Source organism: Myotis brandtii, unplaced genomic scaffold (genome assembly GCF_000412655.1).
Source record: "Myotis brandtii unplaced genomic scaffold, ASM41265v1 scaffold10, whole genome shotgun sequence".
In the NCBI taxonomy this organism is placed as follows: domain Eukaryota; kingdom Metazoa; phylum Chordata; class Mammalia; order Chiroptera; family Vespertilionidae; genus Myotis; species Myotis brandtii.
The window spans coordinates 2793400-2812230 of NW_005353325.1; the positions used below are offsets into that span (position 1 = coordinate 2793400).

Consider the following 18831-nt stretch of genomic DNA (forward strand, 5'->3'; position numbering starts at 1 on the left):
TCACCTGAGGATATGTTTCCATTGATTTTTAGAGAATGTGGAAGAGAAAGGGAAAGACAGAGAGAAACATCAAAGTGAGAGGAACACTTTGATTGGTTGCCTCCTGCATGAGCCCTGACCTGGGCCCCGGCCAGGGAGGAGCCTGCAACCTAGGTACATGCCCTTGGTCAGAATTGAACGCAGACCCTGCCATCGGCAGGCCAAGGCATTATCCACTGAGCCAAACTGGCTAGGGCAGGATATGACATTTCTTAGCCTTCCACCAGCGGACCTTTGTTTTTTTCTCCAGGAGTGTGGTGGAAAAACCCTAGATCACCTTCTTGGATTCTTATTACCCAAGTTACTAAGAATATTACCAGTGGCATATAGGGAGCTTAGCCAATGAGTGGTCAGAAAAGGTGTTTCCTCTGTAGTTCACACAGATCCCCGGCTCATCCCCTGCCCAGGCCTAAAACCTCGGGGCCTGGGCAGGGGACCCCCAGACCCTCCCATCGCCAGCTCTGCCCCTGCCTAGGCCTAAGTCCTCTGGCTGAGGCTTAACCGCCATTTTAGTTGGGTTAGTTTGCATACTTGCTCCTGATTGGCTGGTGGGCGTGGCTTGTGGGTGTAGCGGAGTGGCGGAGTAGCAGTTAATTTGCATGTTTCTCTTTTATTAGTGTAGATATATATATATTTTTTTAAATAAATTTGCCAATAAAGCCAAAAGTTTAAGGAAAACCTGCATTTCGCTTCCAAATAAAGATTTATCTTCCAAATATCTGCATTAAAAAAATCAAATTTCGAGAACCTGGATAGAACCTGGCGACCGAACCTGGCTGGAGAACCTGGACAGAACCTGGCTAGAGAACCTAGCGAGAGAACATGGCAAGAGAACCTGGACAGAACTTGGGCTGGAGATTGTGGCTAGAGATCCTGGCTAGGCTGCTGATCAACTGAAAGCTGTCACCGTGTCATTCATTCTTCTCCGACTCCGTCCACACCTTTGGGGACCCCTGGACCTGCTGGGGTTGGACCCCAACAATTCTCTCTCATCATTGATGTTTCTATCTCTCTCTCTCCTCCCTTCCTCTCTGAAATCAATAAAGAAATATATTTTTTTTAAAAAAAAATCAAATTTCAAAAATTACTTTTAAAGGGTTAATCACTTTTGCCTCCATCTACAAAGCTCTAATAAAATGAGAAAAAGACCCACATCTCCAAACTGAAAACTGGACAAAAGACATGAATAAACAAGGTACAAAGCATAAAACAGGCCAATACCACAAAAATAGTATTTAACCTCACAAATATTTTTAAAACAAACAAAAATTAGATAGACCCCAATGGAGTCTGTGAAAGCAGCCTGCTGCCATCTCAACCCCAAGAACTGGTCTTAAACAATAAAAATTAGTACTTTATAGTCACAATCTTATATACATACATGCATGTATTTATGTATAGATTTATATGCAAAAATATAATGAAGTACCATACAATTCTAATAATTATTTTCTTATAATGGCTAACAAAAATGTTGATGATCACCTAAAAAAGAAGAGGCCTTGGAATAGGAACAAAAATATAAAAATATCTCAATTTAAAAAGCAAAATTCTTAGTTTAAAAGCAAGCCTATTACCAGCAAGTTATTTTGTGAATAATAACAAACTAATTTTAAAGTTTATATGAAGAGGCAAATGACCCAGAATAGCTAACACAATACTGAAGAAGAAGAACAAAGTCGAAGTACTTACACTAGCTGACTTCAAGACTTACTTTAAAGGGACAGTAATCAAGACAGAGTGGCATTGTTGAACAAATAGACAAACAGATCAGTGGGACAGAACAGAAAGTCCAGGAATAGACCCACACAAACATAGTCAACTGAACTTTGACAAAGGAGCAAAGGCAATCAATGAGAAAGAGAGAGTTTCAACAGATGGCGCTGGCATAACAGGACACCCACATGCAAATTTAAAAAAACAAAATCTAAACACAAACCTGACACTTTTCACAAAAATGTACTCAAAACAGATCATAGATGTAAATGGGAAATACGAAATGAATTCTATATGTAAAATGCAAACCCCTCTGAATTCCTAGAATATTAGATAAGAGAAAAGTCTGGATTTTCTTAGGTTTAGTGATGACTTTTTAAATATAACACCAAATACAACACCCATGAGAGAAAAGTTGGTAAGTTAAGCTTTATGAAAATGAACTTCAGCTCTGCTAAAGATACTGTTAATAGAATGAAAAGACAAGGCACAGACTGGAAGAAAATATTTGCAAAACACATAATCAGCTTCCAAAATATATAAAGAATCCATAATACATAAAAAAATCCTTAAAACTCAACAATAATAAGCAACTCAATTTAAAAGTGGGCAAAACATCAGAACAGACCCTCACCAAAGAAGACATGTAGATAGCGGTAGAAACACAAAACTGTATACCCATTTTGGAAGACAATTTGGAGGTTTCTTAAAAAATGAAACATACTCATACCATACAACTCAGCAACTAACTGCACTCCTTGGGACTTACTCAAAGCAGTTTAAAGTATGTCCACACAAAAACCTGCACACAGATGTTTATAGCAGCTTTATTCCTAGTTGCCAAAACTCTGAAGCAACCAAGACGTGCTTCAGTAGGTAACTGGATGTATTGTGGTATATATCCAGACAATGAAATATTATTCAGCACTTAAAAGAAGAATTTTCAAGTCATGAAAAAACTTGGAGGAAACTTAGATGCCTATTTCTAAGCAAAAGAAGCCAGTCTGAAAAGGCTACATACTGTATGATTACAACAATATGACATTCTGGAAAAGGCAAAACTATGGAGATAATAAAAAGCTCAGTGGTGCCCTGGCCAGGTAGCTCAGCTGGTTGGAGCATATTTCTGATATACCAAGGTTGCGGGTTCGATCCCTGGTTAGGGCACATACAAGAACCTACCAATAAATGCATGAATAAGTGGAACAACAAATCAATATTTTTCTCTCTCCTTTCCCCTTTCTCTCTCCCTTCCTTCACTCTCAAATCAATCAATAAATTTTTTTTTAAAAAAAGAGACCAATGGTTATCAGGGGTTCAGGTTTTTGGATGGGGGTGGAGGGGAAGGGAGAAAAGGATGAATAGGAGAGTACAAGGGACTTTTTTTAGGGCCTTGAAACTGCTCTGCATGATACTATAATTGTGGATACATGTCACTATATATTTGTCAAAACCCCATAGAATGTACAATACAAAGAGTGAATGTGATGTAAGCTATGGATGGGTGATTATGACATGTCAATGCAGGTTCATCAATTGTTTTAACAAATGTACCACACTAATGTAAAATGTTAATAGGGGAAACGGGAGAGGGGGGGAATAAGAAGACGGTACATGGGAACTCTGCTTTCTGCTCAAATTTTCTGTAAACTTGAAACTCCTCTTAAAAAAAAAATATAAAGTCTGTTAATTTTTAAAAACATAAAAATAAAAGAAAGAAAAGCCTATTCTATCCCTGTCAGCCAGAACCAAAGGTGCCTGGGAAGAGTCAAAATAAACAACAGCTCCAGCGAAAGCCTAAAACAATAATATACTTGGATCAAACTCAGGAAAAGGAAACAGTTTATAAGTCAATTAAAAATAAAATGTCAAAACACAAATCAGATCATATGGTAGACAGATTAAAAGTAAAAACAAAGAAAGCAAAATCAGTATTAGGGAATAATAGCAAATGTCAACTTCTGAGGAGGCCAGATGGATGGGTGTGCCTTCCAACTACCCATCCAGAGAAACACTGTACATTTGAGAGCAAGTACATCTGAAGAGGAACAGAGGGAATATAACAATGTGCGTGTTGTGGGTGTTAAGGGTACAATATGAAAGCATCATTTGATGACTTCATTGCACAAACACAATTTGCTATAAAGCAAGGCCTACCTCAAAATGCCTTCATGAAGGAAGGAAATGCATACCAGACACTTTTCATTTCTGATGGAAATGAAACATTATTTATTTAATACTTTAAGGTATTTTGCATATCATCTCATTTTTTTCCCCTAACAAACCTGTTCTTTTTTTTTTTTTTTTTTAAATCCTCACCCAAGATCACATTAAACGATTTTGAGTGAGAGGAGGGGAAAGGGGAGGGAGAGTAGGGAGAGAGAGGCAGATATTAATCGGTTGCCTCCCACACACACCTAAACCAGCCCGAGGGATCGACAGAACCCAAAACCTTTCCCTGTATGGGATGACACTCCAACCAATTGAGCAGCACCAGCCAGGGACTAACAAACTATTCTTATTTCAAGTGATATGCTGGTAAAGGGCTCAAAAACAAACAAATAAAAACCAAGAGTCCTGATTTATTAGCATTTGCCAATTTCCCTTGTGCACTGATTTTCATCATGGCTGATTTCAAGCTATCAATGGCTTAACAACCAGCTGGTCAAATCCTTGGTAAGAATGAGATCTAGAATACCACATCAAGTTATCACCAATTTGTGACGAGAAAACTGACTCCTAATCAAAGTCACAGTCACATTAGGTCCAGAGTTTCTAAACTTTCAGGTCAGTGCCTTTATTTTCTTCAGAATTGCCAGATTCTGATAGACCTGTTTCCCCACCTCCCCTTTTTTTAAAAAGATATTTTATTGATTTTTTTTTTTACAGAGAGGAAGGGAGAGGGATAGAGAGTTAGAAACATCGATGAGAGAGAAACATCGATCAGCTGCCTCCTGCACACTCCCTACTGAGGATGTGCCTGCAACCAAGGCACATGCCCTTGACCGGAATCGAACAGAGAGAAACATCGATCAGCTGCCTCCTGCACATTCCCTACTGGGGATGTGCCCGCAACCAAGGTGCATGCCCTTGACCAGAATTGAACCTGGGACCCTTCAGTCCGCAGGCCGACGCTCTATCCACTGAGCCAAACCGGTTAGGGCTGTATTTCCCCTTTACAAGTCTAGTTTATTAGCATAATATTTGCTTAGACTATTTCCCAGATGAAATATTTTGGTTGCATCTTCATATTCATTTACATAAAATGGGCTAAGAAGAAAAGGTTTTCCCACTCTGGTGAGGTAGATATTTACCCATATTTTCTTTTAACTCTTTTTTAGTTTTATTTTTTCCATTTAAATCTGTCATTCAGATTTAAGCAATGTCTTTAATTGCATATACAATAAAAACATTATGTTATCCCCGCCCCCCAATATTTAATCAAATTCTTCTGGCTTCCTTTACTGAAATTCTGTCACTAATTTGATATTCACTATCATAAACTAAAGCCAGACTCAGATATGCTTTCTATTTTGCTCCTTAGTAATCTTTTTGTATCAGTACCATACTTTTAATTATTGTAGCTTTATAATAGGTTTTGTTATCTATTGGTACAAATACTATTTACTCATCACCTTCATAATTTCTCAGCTGCTATTTCACTTATATGTTCACATTTATGCATAGCTTCAGAAGTTAATTAGAAGAGAAATTATGTCTTAAGACTTCTTGTCTAGAACCTGACATACCCTCACTAATTTATCTTCTTTCATGTAACGCCTCCCCCACCCCCCAAATGTGCATTTTCCTCCGTAGAATATCTATCTAATTCTTATTAATTCTATTTGTAAATGCCTTGCTTCTGTTCTATGTGAATGAAATCATTTTCCTCACTCCTCAGTCTAACTTTTCTGTTTCTGGTTACACTTCAATGGATAAAAAATTAAGACTTTCGTTGTTCTTTGGGCAGCTGTTCCCAAAATGTTTATTTATCCTAGTCTCAACTATTCCCACTGAAAACAGTTTCTAAACATAGAAGTCCTATGACATCTTGGGCACATTTCCAATTTTTTTACTTGAAGTCTACTACAGAAATATCACTTATTATAAAGCTCGAGAAAAATGACCTATCCTCTAAATAATCCATTATTCACTCAAGCTAGTCTCCCTGGGGTCATTTTCTTGTACTCTTTTGAACCTTCAGAAGCTCAGCTAAGAAACTATTCAGAAAATCTAGAAATAATGTGCTATTTTCAAAATGTGCACATTTTGCAAATAGCACATTAGGAGTCAGAAGACCAAGGACCCTTGACTTGACTACTTAGAATCATTATAACCTTCATCAAATTATTTAACCTCTCTAAGTTTTTGCTTTCCCTCTACAAAATGAATGAGATGAATTATATCTCAACCATGGTATGTGTCAGAAGCATCACAAAAGTAGTTTTCATTTTTGTTCTCTTTTTCTCCCATAAAAATAATCACTGCCAGTAAAAAGCTATTCTCCTCTTGCAATCAAGAGCCTGGGGATCAGCAAAGGATAACCCTGATGTGAAAATCTGAACATCAAATCCTGTAGGACCTCCTCTAGCACACATACCTTGGTAGACTCAGGGCCCGGGGGAGGTAAACAACTGCATAGAGACCTGTAGCCATCTTCTTTGCTGTCTAAGAGGCTGAGCAGAAGCTGTAAGCAGGTCGTCTGAGTCCCCTATGCCCCTGAGGCTGAGATGATGGGGGCAGACAAGGAGCAAAAAGACTTGTTCCTAATATCTTATTTGGGAGCTAAGAGGTCCACAGAGGCTAAGACTGCTTCCCCTGTCCTCACTCTCAGGATTACTCTTTAAATAGGGATGAGCCACGTTTAATTAGCAGACAAAGAAATGTAACTGCTCACTAAGAGTATCCAGCAGCTAGTGACACATGAAATATTTACCAAACACCAGCAGCAAATTATCATAGGTTTCAAAACACGAAATCTCTTTCAATTAAAAACAGAAACTAAACAGATAGATTGATTCTTGCCTTATCATTCAACAACATCCAGGAAGTTATGGGATTTATGTAAGTAAATGCAATAATACCAAAAAATTAAATCATTGTTATAAACATTGAAAAATAAGACATGAAACTTTCTATACTAACTAGCAATAACTACCTAAAAATGAAAATGCAGAAAAATCTTCTATTCACAAATATAAAATAGGTGGGAATACATTTAATAAGAAAAGCTTACATGAAAGAAACTACAAGATCACGTTAAAGGACACGAAAGAAGTTCTGAATAAATAGACATATTTATAGGTGGGAGCATTTATAATAAGTGTCAATTCTCACAAAATTAATATAATTACTACAGTTCCAATTAAAATCTCAATACTATTCTGTTTAGGTTGTGCTGAATAAAACTATCCTAGAGTACACACAGAAAAACAAATACTCCAAAAAAGCTAAAAAAAATATTTAAAAAAATAGCCTGGCCAGTGTGGCTCTGTGGTAGAGCATCAACCCACAAAAAAGAGAACATGGTTCTGCCCTAACTGGTTTGGCTCAGTGGCTAGAGCATCAGCCTGCAGACTCAAGGGTCCCGGGTTCGATTCCGGTCAAGGGCATGTACCTTGGTTGCAGGCACATCCCCAATAGGGGGTGTGCAGGAGGCAGCTGATCGATGTTTCTCACTCATCGATGTTTCTAACTCTCTATTCTTCTCCCTTCCTCTCTGTAAAAAATCAATAAAATATATATTTTTTTAAAAAGAGAACATGGTTCGATTCCCAGTCAGGGCACATGCCCAGGTTGTGGGCTCAATCCCGGCGGGTGGCGTGCAGGAGGCAGCCCATCGATTCTCTCTCATCACCGATGTTTCTATCTTTCTCTCCCTCTCCCTTCCTCTCTCTGAAATCAATAAAAACATATTTTTTAAAAAGTACAAAAAATATTTGCTAAGTCAGAAGATAATGTAACTGATCAGAACACATTATAAATACAATCAAAACATTATACCAAAATATAATGTAAAATTGCTGATATCAGAATATAACGTAACAGTAATCAACTCAGTAAACAAAGTGTCGATAAATCAGATTAACGTAGGAGATGAGAGACTTCTCAAAAATCCAAGATGCAAAGTAAAACGACAGTGAAGTACCACCTCACACCTGCCATCAACAAATCAACGACAAGTGCTGGTAAGGATGTGGAGAAAAAGGAACCCTCGTGCACTGCTGGTGGGAATGCAGACTGGTGCAGCCACTATGGAAAACAGTGTGGAGTTTCCTCAAAAAAGTAAAAATGGAGCTCCCACTTGACCCAGTGATACCACTTTTAGGACTATATCCTAAGAATCCCAAAACACCAATCAGAAAGAATATAAGCACCCGCATGTTCATAGCAGCACAATTTACCATAGCTAAGATCTAGAAACAACCCAAGTGCCCATCAGTAGATGAGTGGATAAAAAAACTGTAGTACATTTACATAATGGCATAGTATGCAGCTATAAAAAACAAGGATCTCCTCCCCTTTGAGGCAGCATGAAGGGACCTGGAGATGATTATGCTAAGCAAAATAGCCAGTCAGAGAAAGAGAAGTATCACATGATCTCACTCATATGCTGAACTTAATGGACAAAATAAACTGATGAACAAAATAGGTCCAGAGACATAAAGCATAAAACTGACAAATCTCAGCGGGAAGGGGAGAGGATGGGTTACAGGACGAGATTAACCAAAGAACTTGTATGCATAAGTGCATAACCCATGGACATGGGCAATAGTGCGAAAGGCCTAAAAGGGGAGGGTGGGGTAGAGGAGGTCAAAGTGGGGGAAGAGGGGCATATGCAATACTTTAAACAATAAAGATAAATTTTAAAATAAATAAAAATTAAATTAACAAAAAAAGAATTTAACATGGGCAAATGAGAGGGATAGGGAATATCTGTTTGGTTATAATTTTAGAACAACTGGCTATTCATCTGGAAAAAAATATTATATTCAAAAACAAAGTCCAGAAGGATGTGAAATTGAAAGTTAATTTTTAAAAGTCTAAAAAAAAATTAGGCATCAACATATTCAATCCAGGGGAGAAAAGACCTTTAGCCAAGATAGAAAACCCAAAATTATAAAAGAGATGAAATCATTCAACCAAATAAAAATTTTAAAATTTTATAAGGCAGATGATACCATAAACAAGAAAGTACAAAGTTGGACAAAAATATAATATAGATGACAGAAAAATGTAAAACATTCTAAGTGCTCTTATACATCAACAAGAAAAATACAATACAATAGAGAACATTTGGCAAAATATATACTCAGGTGTGGGGAAGCATGGGATTTGGTTGGAAGGTCTGTAAGGAGAAATCTCTGAAAGGTCGGGGGCCTCTGGGGGGCCTTGCTGAAGGTGGCAGCCCCTGCCTTGACTTTTCCAAACTAGTCTGAACTCCGGGGTGTTTTGCTAAAATCTCTGTTTAGTCTTTTAGACCCGACCTTGTAGAAGCATGTGCTTTCTCAAGGATACATACCCTGCTGATAGTATCGAGAGGTTAATTTTAGTTGAAACTGTGGTGACAATAAAAGCCTAAGGAGGCAGGCGAACAGGGCTATTTGCTCCTAAAGCAAAACAGCCCCTTAGCCTCTCTTTCACAGAAGCGTGTGTCAGAGCAATCATTCACCCGTCACTCAGGGTCTGCCGGTCCGTCCCGGCACTTAGGCAATTCACATAAGAATAAACCTAAAAGTACAATATACGAAAAAATATTCATCTAAAATTTGTAGTACCCAGATAATGCAAATTAAAACAGCAATGAGCTTTCATATTATGCATATCCGACCGGCAAATATTAGAAAGGATCATAAGATCTATTGTTGGCAAGGTACAGGGAAACCTGACACTAAACACGCTGCTGATGGAAATGTTATGTCCACCTCAGTACAATCCCGTAGGCCAGACACAAGGATGGGTATTCTGGCCCTTAGAGCAGAGCAGAGCAGACATTAATTTCTTTGAACTTCAGGCTCTCCATGCAACTGATATTAATTTAGCAGTATCTGACCTGCCCACAAGGAGCGCAAAGGATGGTATGCCAGCTCTAGCATTAATATCCGCTTGGCATATTTCTCACTGTAAATCAGTAAATTGGCAAACATAAAAATTTGTCTCTGTCAGACTGTTTATTACAATCCTACCCTCTGGAAAAGATTTTATACCCACTCTCAGTCTTAAGGTAAAGGCAGGTTTTCCTAACCCAATCCCGGTCCTTGCTGGCTTCTCTGGCACTTCCTTAAATCAGAACCAGAATCTTTGGCGTGAGGCCCAGGCATCTGTATGTTCTGGAAAACGCTCCAAAGTGACTCTAATGTGCAGGAAGGGTTGAGAACCACTGCCTTACACTCATCCTTCTAAAGTGGAACAGCTGGTTCTATGCAATGATGTTATTTAAAACTTATTCTGATCATTAAAAAGCTTCAAAAACACCATAAATAAAGAAACCTATGTATATAATACCATAAATTGCACTCATCAAGCAACTCAGAGTGTTCAATAAAGGCATGTCAAGGGCAAAGCTCTAGGAAGCAACATGAAGGATCAAGAAAACATTTCAAAACATTTTTTTTTTAAAGCCATACATGGTTCTCCCAGTTTATACTACAAAGTTTTCTCTCAGGGTTTCAGCCACTTCAACCTACTCACTTCCATGCCCCAGACCCAATACCTTGGTGCTCTGTCAATCCCTTGCCTTTCATTCATTATCCGTGATTTCAAAGGATGAGGTTTCATCGGTGTTACCTTTAAAACCATCATTGATTCCTGCCTGTGCCTTACATTTTGAATCTAGTCTAGTCATCAGATTCCATCACTACCGCACGAACCCTCTCTTTTTTTCTGCATAGCTGAACTTTAAGTTCAGGTCCTAATAACAGTCCAGTAGACGCCTGAAAAATCTGCCTCTTAGCAGCTGAAGAGACTGTTTTCTATTTGAACCACAGTCGGCCTTACACATCAAACCATGGCAACACAATGCCCCATGGTGCTCTGAATAAAATGCACTCCAGGTCAACACCTGCGGGGGTGATGCGAGGGGTGCCGACCCCCAGGCAAGGAGAAAATCAAGTGTAACTGAAGCCCACCCTGTGCACATGGGGACTGAAAATACATACTAACCTTACTTGCAAGAATATTACTAAGGCTGGTTTACTGGCTTAACACTTCTTCCCTTCCCTCGTCTCCCTATAATAAGAATCACTCATTCATATGTTGCTCCAAAATTTTATGTGATGCTTCCTTTAGCTTCATTTCTTCTTTTTCAAGACTTTTATTTTTAGAGCAGTTTTAGGTTCACAGCAAAAATGAGAGCACAGAAGAGCTATCCCATATACCTCTTGCCCCTACACATGCATAGCCTCCTCCTAGTACATCTGTTATAACTGATAAACCACATTGACACATCATTATCACCCAAAGTTCAGAGTTCACATTAGGGTTCACTCTTTGTGTTCTACATTTTGTGGATTTGAACAAATGTATCCACTGTTCTAGTACCACCTAGAGTTTCACTGCCCTAAAAGTCCTCTGTGCTCCACCTATTCACCCCCCTCCCCTATCCCTGACAACCACTCATCTTTTTACCATCTCTCCATAGTTTTGCCTTTTCTAGAATATCATAAAGTTGGAATCATGTAGTATGCAGCCTTTTCGGGCTGGCTTCCTTCACTCAGTAATAGGCATTTAAGTTTCCCGTAAGTCTTTTCACCGCTTAATAGCTCATCACTTCATTTGAGCACTGAATGATATTCCATTGATTGGATGTACCACAGTTTATCCATTTACCTACTGAAGAGCATCTTGGTTACTTCCAAGTTTTGGTAATTATGAATAAAGCAGCTATAAATATCAGTAAAGCTTATTTTAAATTAAAATAAAAAGATTTAATGTATCTAATGTAAATCTGTATTTATTATGTTACACTGCTAATATATTACATGTTAATAAATATTAATTCATACTTCAATTTTTCACAAAAGGCTTTGCTAACTACTTTATGTATCACATGGATCAATAAATATTGCTGAAAATACAGCTTCTAAAACAATTCATATGTTTTTCTACTATGAACTATCATACATTTACGATTCATTATCTTCAGTACAAACATATCTGACTATTTGGAACTTGGCTTCTATCACCTTCCCCATTCAAATGAACTTCTCTTTAATTCTGTTTTTATAAAAGCCCTTAAAACTTTACTTATTTAGCAAATTTTTTAAAATTGGGAAATAGCATGCTTCATGAAAACCACTCAACCAAAAGTGAAATTGTCAGAAATTCCACGGAAGAGGCAGTGTTCTAGGATGTTGTACATTAACAGATTAGAAGGAAGAATAACCAAGAAGACACACCCATTCCATCCTGCAAAAGGCTAGCAAACTATGTCTTATCAACATGTTCATGAAACTGTAAACATGGCTACTTTCAGGAAAGAAGTCTAAGAGTTTGACCAGAACCCAATGCTTTGAGGCCTAAACACTATAATAGGCCAGATACCTGCCAGGTGTCATCTATATAATAAAAGCCTAAGCGATCGTTAAGGCAGAATGACCAGAACAACTCGTCGCTATGATGCGCACTGACCACCAGGGGGCAGACGCTCACCCCTGGTGGTCAGTGCGCTCCCACAGGTGGAGCGCCGCTCAGCCAGAAGCTGGGCTCATGGCTGGCGAGTGCAGCAGCGGAGGTGGGAGCCTCTCCTGTGGGAGCCTTTCCCGCCTCCACGGCAGCACTAAGGAGCAGCGAGAGGGCACAGGCCAGGTTGAGGGACACCACCCCCCCCCCAGTGCAGGAATTTCATGCACCGGGCCTCTAGTATTTAAAATATTTAACAATCAGTACAGAAGGACTAGCCAGAACAGCTTCTGGTTCCAAATACCAGGACAGCCAAAGAATGCATAATGGCTGAGTATCAGTAATGTTGGAGGTAATGAGAAACCTACTAATGGTGGCAGAGTATGGTCTCTAAAGAGTATGACAACAGGTAAAAAGCACCAGAAGGTCCAAGAAAGAGCAACAGATATGCTAGCAAACAGATGTATAATGCAAAGTCTAAGAACAGGAAATATGTATCCATGTTTAATCCCTAGGTGGGTTTGATCATTAAAAAGGTATGTCAGTAGAACTTAATTCTCAAATTTTGTTTTTGGATGAAAACTTCCTTCTCACAAATGGCAAAGCAGGGTCCCATATTTGAAAAAAATGGAGTACCTAAGAGTTTAGCAAGACAAGGCTCAGGAAGGAAGAAATACCAATTATCAGAGGTGAAGGCTTTGACACAAGAATGGTGGCAGCCCAGCCAGTGTGGCTCAGTGGTTGAGCACCAACCTATGAACTAGGAGGTCACGGTTCAATTCCCAGTCAGGGCACATGCCTGTATTTGGAGCTCAATCCAAAGTCATTTTATAAAAATCTCCTTCACCTCCTATATCTAACCCTAAACCTATTATTCTTACTTCTTATCCATTAATCTATTTTTCTGTCTCTGTGGATTTGCCTATTCTGGACATTTCATATAAATGGCATCACACTATAGGTGTTCTTTTGTGTCTGTCTTAAATATTTCCCACATCCATAATTAAATGAGTTAATATTTGTAAAGCACTTAAAAGAGTACCTACCCATCTGGTAGGCATTATATACATGTTTGCTAAGTAAAGAAATAACATTTCTTTATTTGTTCAACCTTCATCTCACATCTGGTCTACTTAAAAAGCATCTTAACTCATCTCCTTGCACACACTGTACCTCCCCCGCCCCTTCCCATGAAAAATGTAAGTCTGATGAAATCACCCCAACCCCTGCCATAAAGTACATCAATGGTTCTCCATTTGTTTTAGGTTTAAAAGCAAAATCTATAACAAGGTCTTCAAGATTCCATGTGGTCTGGCACCTGACTACCTTTGTAGCTCACTCCCATACCTGCTCCAGCCAAACTAGCCCCATTTCCTCCAGCCTCTAGCACATACTATCCCTTCTGCCTGCCCACCTACCCTTCCCCCAAACTGTTAACTATTTCTTCCTTCACATTTTGCTAAGGATCACTAAATCAGGGGAACCTTCAAATTGAAATATGAAGGATGAATGGAAGTTCTACAGATAAAGAATGTGGGTGTGTGGTTGTCCTTCTTTTGTGAGGGGGTGTTCTTTGTGTATTTTTTAACTTATCTGAGCACCAATTTACTCTTCTATAATAACAGCAATTCTCAATGAATGGATTAACAAAATCTGGTATATCCATACAATGGAATATCATTCAACCTTAAAAAGTAATGAAGTACAAGTACATACTACAAAGGGACAAACCTTGGAAATATGCTGACAGAAGAAAGTCACAAAAGAACACCTATAGTGTGACCCATTTATATGAAATGTCCAGAATAGGCAAATCCACAGAGACAGAAAAATAGATTAATGGGTATGGGGTCTCTTCTGGGGGTGATGAAATGTTCTACAATTATAAAGTGGCAATGATTATACAACTCTGCAAATACATTAAAAAACTACTGAAATATACACTTTAAAAAGATATATTTTATGGCACCAATAATACTTTCCTCAGATTTTCATAATGATTACATGAGATTTAATAGATGTATGTACGTATCTGATTGTACATACATGTGTATACACACATATAATTTGTACCACAATACCAGACCCATAAGTACTTCAATATTATTAATTAATATTAATCAAATAACAAAGGTTTATTATTAATCAATAACAAATTTTAACTGAAATTTACATAAATGCCTAATTGCACTTTTGGAGGCTGGCTTTTTACTATTCTTTGCAATCCAGGAAAAACATCTCTGAGCATTAAAAATTATATTCATAAACTTTTCTCAGTGTTTAAAAATTCAAGTAATGTATGCAAATTTAGTTTCTTAACATGCCATATCTTATTCACATTTTAATTTATAAAATTGTGGTTAGGTCAATTTATCTCTTCCATGTCTGTGATAAATATTACATTCTTTGAAACATTCACTGTCATAAAATTATGGATGCAAATTCTATAAATTAATATGTTTACAAGAGGTGTAATATTGATAATGGATGTATCTGTGACCTTAACACTGCAGATACATAACTGAATAGTTCTCAGTATAAATCTTACCTCGTCTTATTAATTTTAGGGAACTAAGCCAATCGTTTAAATGATAGGATCCTCACTATATAGCTGGTTTAACCCAACATTCCTGCTTCCCTTTTTAGAAGAAGTAATGCCTAAAGCTGTTGGCACAAAGACAGAATCCCGAATTTAGGCCATAGTGAATGTCACCTCATTGTTGTTACTGAGAGAAACAGGCTCAACTATAATCAAACTTCAGCAGCACTGCAACAACATTCTGCCAACTAAGCAGGGCTGGAACCAGAGGGCCTCGCAGCAATTAATGTAAAACGTGGCCGTTAACATAAGTACAAATCCTGGCAAATGCATCTTATAAATATGAGACATTATATTTAATGATAAAGAATTATAATATATATTGCTATTAACCTATGTTCAATGACAAAAATCAGATTTTTTTTCTTGTTTTCTTTGGGAGGATGGGGGCAACATTTGAAATATACAATTTGTATAATAAAAGAATTGTTTTCATTTTTTTTTAATTTACAGAAGCTATTAATAAATCAGGTTTTTCTCTGTTCTTCCCAAGAACTTCACCAATTAGAATTTAGTGAAATCACTAAGGTATCATTTCGTGCACTCCTGCTTCAGGAATAGTTCCTGGGAGACATCAGTAGTATAATACTAATCACAAAGCATAAGAGGAGTCCCATGTTTACCCTCCTACCTTCTTTCCTACTAATCCATTCCAACAAAGTGACTGTGGCCCCTAAGCTTGATCTTAGTTGCAAGCACATTTACCAGAACTTAACTAAGCATGGAATACACAAAGAACACAGTCAATTCTTGCCCACCAGGAAAAAGGCATGAACAGGGAGATAAGTGTAAAGATGCAATGATGTTTAAAGTAAAGAACACAACAGATGAAGCATTAAGTATCTGGCTGACTCAAGAAAAGTAAGTCCTTTGGTTGATCTCCTACCCCTCGCCACCCTTCCCACTGAAGTTTGACAGCTTGTTCATGCTTCTCTGTCTCTGTACCTATTTTTGTTCATCAGTTTATGTTGTTCATTATATTCCACAAATGAGTGAGATCATGTGATAGCATATAAGCATAACCAATGGACACAGACACTAGGGGGGTGAGGACATGAGCTGGGTGGTGAGGGTGGCTGGGGGGAGGTCAATGCGGGAAAAAGGAAACATATGTAATACTTTAAACAATAAAGAAAAGTGAGAAAGAATCCACTGTGAAGCAGACAGAGGGGTGGAGTGCATTCTAGGCAAAAGGTAGCAGCAGATACAGACACAGCATGTTCGAGAAAACTAGGTATGTACGGCAAGAGAGAACTAGGTACGTACGGCAAGAGAGAACTAGGTATGTATGGCAAGAGAGAACTAGGTATGTATGGCAAGAGAGGAGGTTAACAAAATGAGCAAGGCCTGATGGGTGGTGAAAGGCTTCATCCCACAGGGGGAAACTATGAAGTAAGGAGGGAGAGACTTTGAGAGAGTGAATGTGGAAGGAACTCTTGGCAGCAATGTGGAAGATGCAAACAGAACAAAAGGAAGCCATGGCAATAATCCAGGTGATAACTGAACTAAGGCAAGTGGCTGTGGGCAACAGAAGGCAGGCACTGAGATTAAGAACATTTTAGAAAGAAGAATGGCAAGTCATGGTAAATCACTGAAAGAGGAAGCGGGTAGGGGTGAGAAAGGGTTGTTTGACTCACCCCCCATTTCTGTCCCAGGGAGACTGTGGATGGCACTGCAGCCTGCCACCGTGGGGAACATCCTACCATTCAACACCAAACTCAAATTCCTTTCCCTCTAAGTCTTCTCTGCCCTCTGTGGTTCAATATGATTCCTTCCATCTCCGTACCCCCCGTCCTTTTCCTGTGTAACAGTCACTTGGCAAGTCATAATGCATATGCAATCTCTCTCATTTAACTTCCTTACTGCTAACTTTCCATGTATACTTAACCTCTGACTAAACTAGAAGCTCTTTAAGAGCAAAAATCACATCTTTTTCTTAATGAGTATATGCTCAATAAACACTGGCTAATTCAAATGTTGGCATTATGAAAACATCCCTAGGAAGAGACAGATAACTACTATCCTTCTCTAGGATATTTAACATATTTTAATCCTTTCTCTTTTTAAAATAAAGTAGGGCTAAGTGAAGACCAAAAAAAGGCATCTACAGCTGCTGGAGAAATAAAAACATTCTTCCACGTTCCATGGCTAAGGCAGCAGACATGCTTAGGGCTTTCATGAACAATGAGACTTGTAACTTATTTTCTATATCAACCTATTGCTTTACAACTGGAAAAAAAAGCCTTCACAGAGATTTGTACTATGAATGCCCAAGGGCAATAGGATGCCCACTAACAGAATCACTATATTACTAATAGCAAAGGCTTTACAAACATCTATTTTTTGTTTACTCCTGGATTTAAGGAACAAGATTACATGAGATTTGGCTGTGATGGTTTCAGGGTTCAGGCAATGACATATAGAAATGTTTAAATGGTCACAAAACAAAATAACCACAAAGTTCACAAGTATCTAAGCAAACTCAGTTTTTACAAGACAAGCTGCTGTGACATAATCTAACATACCTGTTCCTCTATAAGAACCCATTGACTATAGCTTCATTCTCACCATAAAACTATTACTATTTTTTTAAAAATATATGGTAAGGATGAGGAAAAGAGAGAAGCAATGGTAAAGGGAAAAAAAGAGATTAGGAAACATGCTTGAGTTCATTTGATTAAAAAATGTATTCTATATTCTAATGTAGTAAAAGTAATTAAAATTAGTAATTATAATTCTCCCAATATTTTAACAATGTATATTCACTTAGAAACTTCTCCCTAGAACTAATATAATTTTCTGCCATCTGGCACAACAATATCTCCATATGGAAGAATTACTTACAGATCAAAAATAAAATACAGAGATTGTAAATACAGTATATTTGGCATAATACAAATCTCCTCTAATTATATTCTACAATATCTTAAGAGGTTGTTTTTCCCCCCTCCATATATTATTTGCTTGCAAAACAAAACTACACTTAAATAAATATTTTGGTAAAGAGTTAACTGAAAAAAATTAAATTTAGTCTCTCATATTTTATTCATTCGTTTGCTCAGGCCCGGGCAGCACAGTTGGGAGCAAGAACAACCAGGTACTAATTCCAGTTCTTTGCCATCATATGACCTTGGAAAAGTCACATTTCAATTTTGGGGGGGCAAAACAGACATTATAACAGACTCTTTGCTTACCTCATTAGTTTGGTATCATATTATTAAGAAAATTTTGGCAAAAAAAAAAAAGTGACTATAGTAATAAATAATTTCCAGAAGTGCTTTGAGATCTTCAGAGAAAAGTACCCCTGGAAAATGCTGGAGATACTGAACAAAATCCATACGTCTGCCAGATCCACATATTAGGAAGAGATTTATGCAAAAATAACAACTCAGTGACATTAGTTTTATTGACTTACTTGAACTTTGAAATGTAAGTATATCGTCCTGAATGTTCTTTCTCAGAAAATTTACCACATGTGAAAATTACTCATTGCAACTTCAATTATAGGAACACGGTAAAGTTATGATCATTATGCTAAATTGCCTGGTGCCTTAAGACAGCTGAAGCTGCCTCCACAAACATTCTGTGCTAACAGAACTGTGGAAGAGTACCGGCATCCGGCAGCCCTGCGGAGATCAGCATCTATCTGTCATCCTTTTCCCCCATTTTCTGACCATTGAGAGAAAGTTTGCCAGAATGATACCATATTAATAAAAAAAGCCAAGGCCGGTCAAAGAATATTTAACTACCAATATTACAACTGCCCCAAATTTTCATTCAAAAAAACATTCCTCGGTATGGATGGGTTTCAAGAATGAGCATGCAAGGAATGGCAGTGGTCAGACTCAGCGTTTCCC

The 18831-nt window shown here is 38.0% G+C and overlaps 1 protein-coding gene across 14 annotated transcripts in view; it reads right to left on the reverse strand.

Annotated features, from left to right (window-relative positions):
• The window catches only part of FRYL (FRY-like), a 238460-nt gene that overhangs the window by 136590 nt on the left and 83039 nt on the right, over positions 1-18831 (reverse strand). Inside the window, exon 1 of one of the 14 annotated variants that reach the window (XM_014534421.1) lies at positions 88-92. The exons of the other annotated variants lie outside the window; for them this stretch is intronic. The gene's annotated coding sequence lies outside the window, so the exon portion shown is untranslated. Of the gene's footprint in view, positions 1-87; positions 93-18831 lie in introns of those variants that run through there. 14 annotated transcript variants of the gene reach the window in all.